Below are 7,988 nucleotides of genomic sequence, written 5' to 3' on the forward strand. Positions count from 1 at the left end.
TGATTGAAGCTGGAAGGGACCTCTGGAGATCATCTAGTCCACCAGCCCTGCTGAAGCAGGGTCACCTAGAGCATGTTAGACAGGATCGCAATCAGATGGGTTTTGAATATGTCCAGAGAAGGAGACTCCACAACCTCTCTGGGCAACCTTCACAAAGATTCATCCACGTTAGCACATGACTTCTTCCTTTACTCACTGAATGTCATACTTCTGAAATGCAGTTCATGTGAAAGGAGAACAGAAAACGCTATAATTTCTTGTCCTCCAGCTTTGGCTGAAAGTGAACATCTAGAATTTGTTAAAAGGTGCTATAAGGATTCCCTGGCAGAAGCAGACCAGAGACTACATTAGCATATCTCCTGGATATACTAAAATGTTTGATATGCACTTTAAATGTTTGTTTACATTTTAAAATCAAACAAGTCCATACTTATATAAAGAAAAACATATCTGTAAATATTCTTAAATTCACATTAGCTTTCTTTTCTCTGGATGAATAACATAGCTATCACACTAAGGTTATTCTTTCCCATTCTTAGCCCATTTCAAAGGCTTGTATAGCTGGCCTTTTCCTGAACATAACATGAAGCTTATTCATTCCTAGGTTTCAATAGGTACTATTACTACACTGCTACTGTTAGTACWGCCATAATGCATTGAAACATGGTAACTGACCAGAATGTTATTGCTGCCTCTCCTACAAACACAGCAGAGACTCTGGTCCTGCCCCACAAGAGATGTTTCTTATCTAACATAAGAAACAATTTGACAAACAAGAAAACTGGCTCTGATCATAAAGGCCTGTGACCCATCCTGTTCCCCAGCWGACAAAGTACTAGGCAGTGTACCTTTAAGGTCCATTATAGTGTCTCTGCCATTTCAGCCTCTGAGATGGACAGTGTTAGCACTGTGGGACAAGACCTGACACAGCAAGAGGGAATGGGCTGCCAGGARCCTAAAAACTGGTAATTAAAACAAGTTTTATAGAAAGTGGCAGCACCCTGCATATACGCRTGGTTGTCTGAGATCTCCCATGAGACACACAAGGCTTCTGAGCTTGGAGATAAGCAGAGCTCCATGAGCAAAACAGTCTCARAAGTCCTTACTTGTATGAATTCACAGTTTGTGGACCAAGAATATTGAGCACAATATGGGGTCAAGGAGGGCCCAAGGACCTCCAATAGGCTGGAATTTAATGTGTGACTATAAATCACCAAACACCTCCTATGACTGCAGTGGGAACCAATGAACTTCATTTGGCTTGCTGACAGCTCTCAATTCCTGGGCATCACAGTGTCCAGAAAAGATGGGATCACTTACTCATGCCTCTGAAATATACTGGTTCCTCCAACCACTTCTTCCATYGATCTTCTAACATATGATTTAATTTTATATACAAACCAAATATATATTTTTTTAGTTAAACAAATTGCAAACTTACACTGTCTAATGAAAAAAAGAAAACCTTTCCAGTAATGAAATGATAATGTAAACAGATATTGGCATAATGCTTAATACTAGTAGAGTGACACTTAAAAAGATGAAGTGTTATGTGACATCAAAGCACTTTATCGGAACTATAAAATCAATGGGAATAAAGTCTTTGCAAAGCATTACAAAAGATATAAGTTGTTATCAAGTCAATATATTCATATATCCTTGTTAAAAGGATGACATCAATTTCAAGCTCTCCACAGCAAAGACCATCTTTTTATTCTACTTTGCATTTGATCCCTCACAATAGCATTCAGTTTCACAAATAAATCTTTCATATGCTGGTAAACTACAGACTACTTACTAATAACTTATTGTAATTTGCTGCAAAGTATTTAAAAGGAATGTCATTTCAAAAATAAAAGTCTAATCTACTGAATGGAAATAATATAGAAGTATTAAGGATTCACAAAACAACTCTGAAACTTCCTCTTAGCAGCCACATAGATATAGTGTGTAATTATATACTACTTGGGTAAGGAGTTGCCTTTAACAGTGCTACCTGTATACTCAGTCATCTCAAGCACCACAAGATGGTAGCATTTCTGAACAATACTGCCACTCACTTTTCTCTCCAGCAAGTTTCAAACCACAGAATTTTCCAAAACAGCAATATTTAGATTTTTAATTTTATTTTAACATACTTATTCTTTTCAAACAATAAGCATAATATAACTTAATATATTGGACTATATTTACAGGCAGAAAAGTAAGTCTCACTTCACTCCCTCTGAAAGTGTTTATTCAGTGTGTCTTCTAAAAGCCCTGGAAAATAAATGACATCTGTTTTGTGTCCAGGTCAGTTCAATATTTTAATTAATTCTCYGGCTGAAGGAACAAAAGACATACTAATAAACCTCTGTCCACAGCAATGGAGGAGTTATCAGTATTTTGGAACACATAAGTGGAATGCAAAATAAATGGATAAACTGGATAACCAAGCTTGATAAWCTGGAGAACCAAGGAGATGAAATTCAGCAAAAATGTGTAAAGAACTAAATGCAAGAAAGAATCAATTATACCTATACAAAAAGGAAAATAACTAAGTAGCAATACTTTGAAGAGGAGAGTTTAAGCTCAAAATGATGAAAATTTCAGGACATTCCTTCAAAAGTAGGTACAAACAAACCAGGTCATTCATTCTTCATGGAGACCACAAAAAGCAAGCTGTAACCACAAACCATCAAGGTTACCCTGCGTACTTAGCACTGTACCCAAATTAAGTCGACCTGCATGAAAGCTTGTTTCTTTTCCTCAAGGCTAACACAGTTACGCAGCTTCCAGAACAACTGAGAACAGAGAGACAGGGGCTCAGCGATGGCTGTACTCACCCGAAGGTAACCGAAAATGCTAACAGTTAATTCTCATGACCTACAACTGTTGACATACAGCCTGCCTAACTAAGCATGCAAGTTGCCTCTGAAAGCTCCTACCTCTTTCTGCTAATGATAAAGCTTTCAAATCTGGGTGCTCCGAGCTGCACTTAAATTAGATTCCTACAAAAGACTGGAATAGATTTCTACAAAAGACTGGAAGTACGAAACCCCAAGCTAAGGGCAAAGATCTTTCAAAAGAACTTCATTTTCCCATGGATCTCCCTTCCGTCTCCCTCAGCCCTGTGAAGGCAGAGTATCAACACAAAGTTTCACAAGCAGCAGGGCTGAAGCTCAGAAGGGATCTSAAGGTAAAAAGTTCTGTGGCGTGGGCTCAATGCTGAACCATAGGCTGCTCTCAGAGTAAGAGAAGGGAACAAGGCAGTTTGGTATTATGAAACATTTTCTGACACTAAGTGTAAAAGTTCATAGGTTGCTGTGGACACTGTGAAATATATGTTGTTGAGAGCTTTTAAAAAAACATGTCCCACGCTTTTGGCCAGGACATTTCCAATAGCTTGTTAGGGACCTACCTGAGAACATGATCCTGTGACTGGAGCAGGCAGCCACCCTGTCACAAGGGCACAACAKGAGATCAGGGATGATCATACGGGTACCAGGAGTGGTCATGTCAATTGTTTTGGAACACCTTATCTGTTGGTGAGGTAAAAATTAGGAATATCTGGTTTACAGCTGATAGGCTTTTAAAATGAAGATGTACTAGATGACTTCTCAGGTCACCTTCCAGCCTTAAGCTCAGTAATTTTCATTCAWAAAGTAGGAGTTTTACCTCAGGACCAAAAGTAATTTGCTTTGTAGGCATCAATAAGGGCTAAGCGACCTACCAAAATCCAGGATTTGTGAGGTTATTCTGGTAAGAAAAGAAACAGATGGCAGAGTCATGTACTTTTCCATATGCTTTTATCTGCTTCACAGTTCAGAGCATTTATCAGTCACTTCTTTCAGTATCAACCTTTCTTTTTTTTTGTTTTTGTTTTTCCTTGAGTACTTTCCCTGATTGCATCAGACTTCAGCATCTTGTCTGTTTTTTTCGTTGTTTCTTTCTCATATTACCAAACATCTTGTTCAAAGCAATACCAGTAAACTCTCTTCATCTGTTACTTCAAATTTTCATTTGGATGCTTTTGCATTTGTTTTGGAAGAAGACATGTGCATTCGGTTTGGAAAATCGTATTACTTAAGAAACTTACTTTCATGAAATAATTAAAGGCATTGTACAACCATCTTAAGCTGAAAACAGCTGTTTAAATAAGATTCAAATSAAAAAATTAATTAAAATATTATGTTAAACATTTCTAGTACTGAAAAACTTTTAGACTGTAATTTTTTAATTATGTTGTAGAAACAACACTGACCTGTAGAATAAGACCCTTAAAGATACTGAGGGATTGAATACTTCGTACGCTGATCAAAGTACTTGAGACAATAGATAAAAGTTTTATAAAAGAAAAAATACACTTAGTACATTTAGGATTTCAACAATAAATAGAGAGTTCATTTCTTTTCTTAAAATCTGGAATGCTTTTAGTTGCAAGAATTCCAAGACTTTATTTGCTGACAATGCTGTCTTTCTTTTAAGCTCTGAAGAAACCACATGAAACTTATATGCTTTTGCCATGTTACAGGTAAAGAGGACCTCTGAAGAGAAGTTCACAAGAAAATATGTTCATATATAAATATATGTGCTAAAGCTGTATTTATACAGAAGTGTATGTACATACACTGAGAAAGCCTTTGATTATTAAGCTTATGTAGTAGTAAAAGGGACAGAAAGGCATGTATCCACTTGCAGGATGCAAATTATTTAGCAAAGACATACCTCTAGTCATCTTTGTCAAAAAAATTTTTGATATTAGTCAGAGAATTTACTATTGCCACTGACCATTTTATCTAATACAGCTCTCAAGCGCTCATCAAACTGCAGAGTCCATTCCCCTCATCAACACTTCCAACCATCAAGGCTCCTGCCTATGCCAGGGTCATGCACATTAATAGTCCTGCAGTCTCTAGAGGATGCTCCCAGTCTGTGCTGATGTGCAACAAAACAAATTCATCATTCTACTGATCATGTGCATGATTTAACTTGTGCAAGAACCTTCTCTACCTATGAATWAATCTGTACTTACAAAAATGAATCAAGTTGGAAAATAGGCTAAATACTCAAAATGTTTCCTGGCAGACTGGAGAAGAGAGTACATAAGGGAGGGGAGGGAAGGCATTAAAAAAAGAAAWGGTTTTGCAAGAATTAAAATTAGAACTTTTAAAACCCAAATCTTTGGGCTCTCATATTTGTACAGAGCCAAGGTGTCCACAATCATACCATCTGAAAGCCCAGACTCTTCAAGAACCTGCAGCTTCACRGCTGTGCAGCACAGGAACCTGCAAGCCTGGGAAGTCCAGAAACCTGGAAAGCTGCTAGTCTGTTCAAGGGACGCTAGGAAATATGTGAGCTCTGAAACTTGAGCAAATTGGCAGGAAAGCAGGCTGACCTCATTAAAAGTTCAGGGGGGGCTGAAGCATTGTGTACAGCATTGTGATTCGCATTCTATACACTGATTTTAGAAAATAATAATGTTTCTATGCATCTTTACTAATTTTCTCTTAGGCTTAAAAGCACTTACTTTTCTTAGTTTGCTCCCAGAGGGCTAGAGAGAAGTATRAAAGTTTTAACATGAGTTTGACATCTTGCACCATTTTCTACAAATGGGAGTTTTAATTAAAAGAACACTTACAGAAACCATCATTCTATATACTTAATTACCATTGGCAAAAATTCTGGCAAGTAACACAAATGACTCCGGTTTAGGTCAACAACAACATAAATACAAAGAGGAAGGAAAACATAAAAGTCATTAGCAAAGGAAAGGACAAACTAARGATTTTCTTTCCACCTTTGTTCAAAACAGTTTTGTAAATGATAGTTTGTAATAGGTAAATTAAGCACTTTTTACTACCTACACCATGCTTAAACTTTGAAAGTCAACACCAAGAGACAGTAACGTTTACTGCAAATATGCTACTATTCTTCAAAAAGGCAAACATGGCAGAGAGGAAGAGGGGCAGGCAAAGCTCAGTCCAAGTAATTCTGAGCTATCGATGAGTYCTCCTGCAATAAAGCAACATGAGAGCAGAATTTGGTATTTAAACATATTGAAATTGGACAAAAGAGTGAAAATAAAAATTCAAAGATGAGGGATCCTTACTTGCAGAAAAGATAGGCTAATGCCAAGCAGACATAAAGTAAAATCTTTCAAAGTAAATTGTTTATATTGCTTATTTTCCTGTTGCTTCTATTCAGGAATCATATTTATATTATTTTCCAAGGTCCCACAGAAAAACCACAGTTCTAAGAGGCCTCATATTAGAGTCACAGAAATAAGATAAAATGTGAGTTTTAAATTGTTTATTGTTTCTTAGGATCTGGAGTTAAACAATAAACCTCTCAAGATTTTAAAAAATGTGATAGTATTTTAAACACCACAATGTGTTTACTACTGGAGAATGCCTGCTTAAATATGTCTGATTTAATATACACGTTTCCTTGAATTTTATCAAATTCATTAAAGCTCATCAAAATTTTCTTTGGAAAGCCTTTACTGAGTGTATTAACTAAACAGTGCTGGAATGCTGTATTTTAAGTAACAGCCTGCATGTATAGCTGTCTTTAAATCAAATCATCCTAGATTTTAGAGAGATGAATTAAGAGGAAAGTTTATAAATAAATGTATTGCCTTTTTAGCCACARAACTCTGATAACAACATGGCTCCTACTACGTGTTGTTTCACAGATATTGAAATACATATTTATCCTTCATATAGGATATACCAAATTTTCCAACAGTTATTTATGAGCAATGCAGGTGCTAGGTTAAGAATTTCTTCCAGAATGACTGAGTTAATTTTGATTTTTTCTAGTCAATTATTATAATACAACTACAGTGTGAAGTTATTAGCCTATTTTAGTAACAGATAAAGGAAATACATTTTATACTGCATGTATCTTAGAGTGCATTCATTCCTGTGTAGGGAAACAGTTACAGATCTTAATGTAAAAATACTGAAGAAATCTTTTCAAAGACTAAATAAACTATTAGATCATGTTCTCTGACAGGCAGAATGTACTTTACAAATAAACTCACGCATAGGCTGCTTCTTGCTMCAAGACACAAAAATTATGCTAGAGTGCACAATACTTTGAACTTTAAATAACAAACAGAATTACATATAATTAGTAGATCAGGATTGCCTCTGTTTAAAAAMCGCCTGTTATTTACTTGTTCAAAGTAGGAAATATAAAAATGTCGTCTATTCCCACTGTGTACATATGCTTACTTTCTACAAACTTTTTTATGCCTATTAAGTAGACATCTGTGTTGACACATAAATACTCACAATGCATATACATTTTATGGGTATTTTGATATCGAAAGAAGCCTTATCCAAACCGCYATGTAGATTTACTTATGGATTTAAAGACAAAGAAACAGAGCTAAAACTGTAACATTGATCTACTTACCTCAGTAAATAGAAAATTAGGGAAATAYGCAAACAAAAATCTATACGTAACAATAAACAATGAGCCCTAGCCTCCTTCTTGAGAAGTTAAGTAGTTGGTATTACAAGGATATACTAAGGACAAATAGACCGATAATCTTAACACAAGTACTGTTTTCATTGTAAAATAGACATCCTGCAGTATGCCTTGAGGACTGAGCCTTTTTTGACCTTAGCATTCAAGCTCAGAAACAATGTTTAATTTCAGTTGTAGCAGTACCCCACCACCTTGCAGTGATCTCTGAAGCAGAACAACAAAGACAAAATACCAAAGCGATTAAGGACATTCAGAGATAGAGATGCATCTCCAGCCTCACAGTGCTGATTTGTGAGACAGTTAGAAGGGATAAAGATGCATGGGAAGATTGCACGTGTCTGCTTCTGCACGTTAGAGGCAGTAAATACACATTTGGTGTCTGCCTGTCATGAGGAGGAATCAAAAAAAAAAGGTATTTTCCAGCAGTAGATCTTTATTTTAATTCTTGTCCACAAGCCCTATCAAATGGCTTTTCTATATATGGGATAGATTCAATACCAATGGAAAGC

This window comes from Rhea americana, unplaced genomic scaffold (genome assembly GCF_003343005.1).
Source record: "Rhea americana isolate MKP2758 unplaced genomic scaffold, rheAme1 scaffold_83, whole genome shotgun sequence".
Lineage (NCBI taxonomy): Eukaryota > Metazoa > Chordata > Aves > Rheiformes > Rheidae > Rhea > Rhea americana.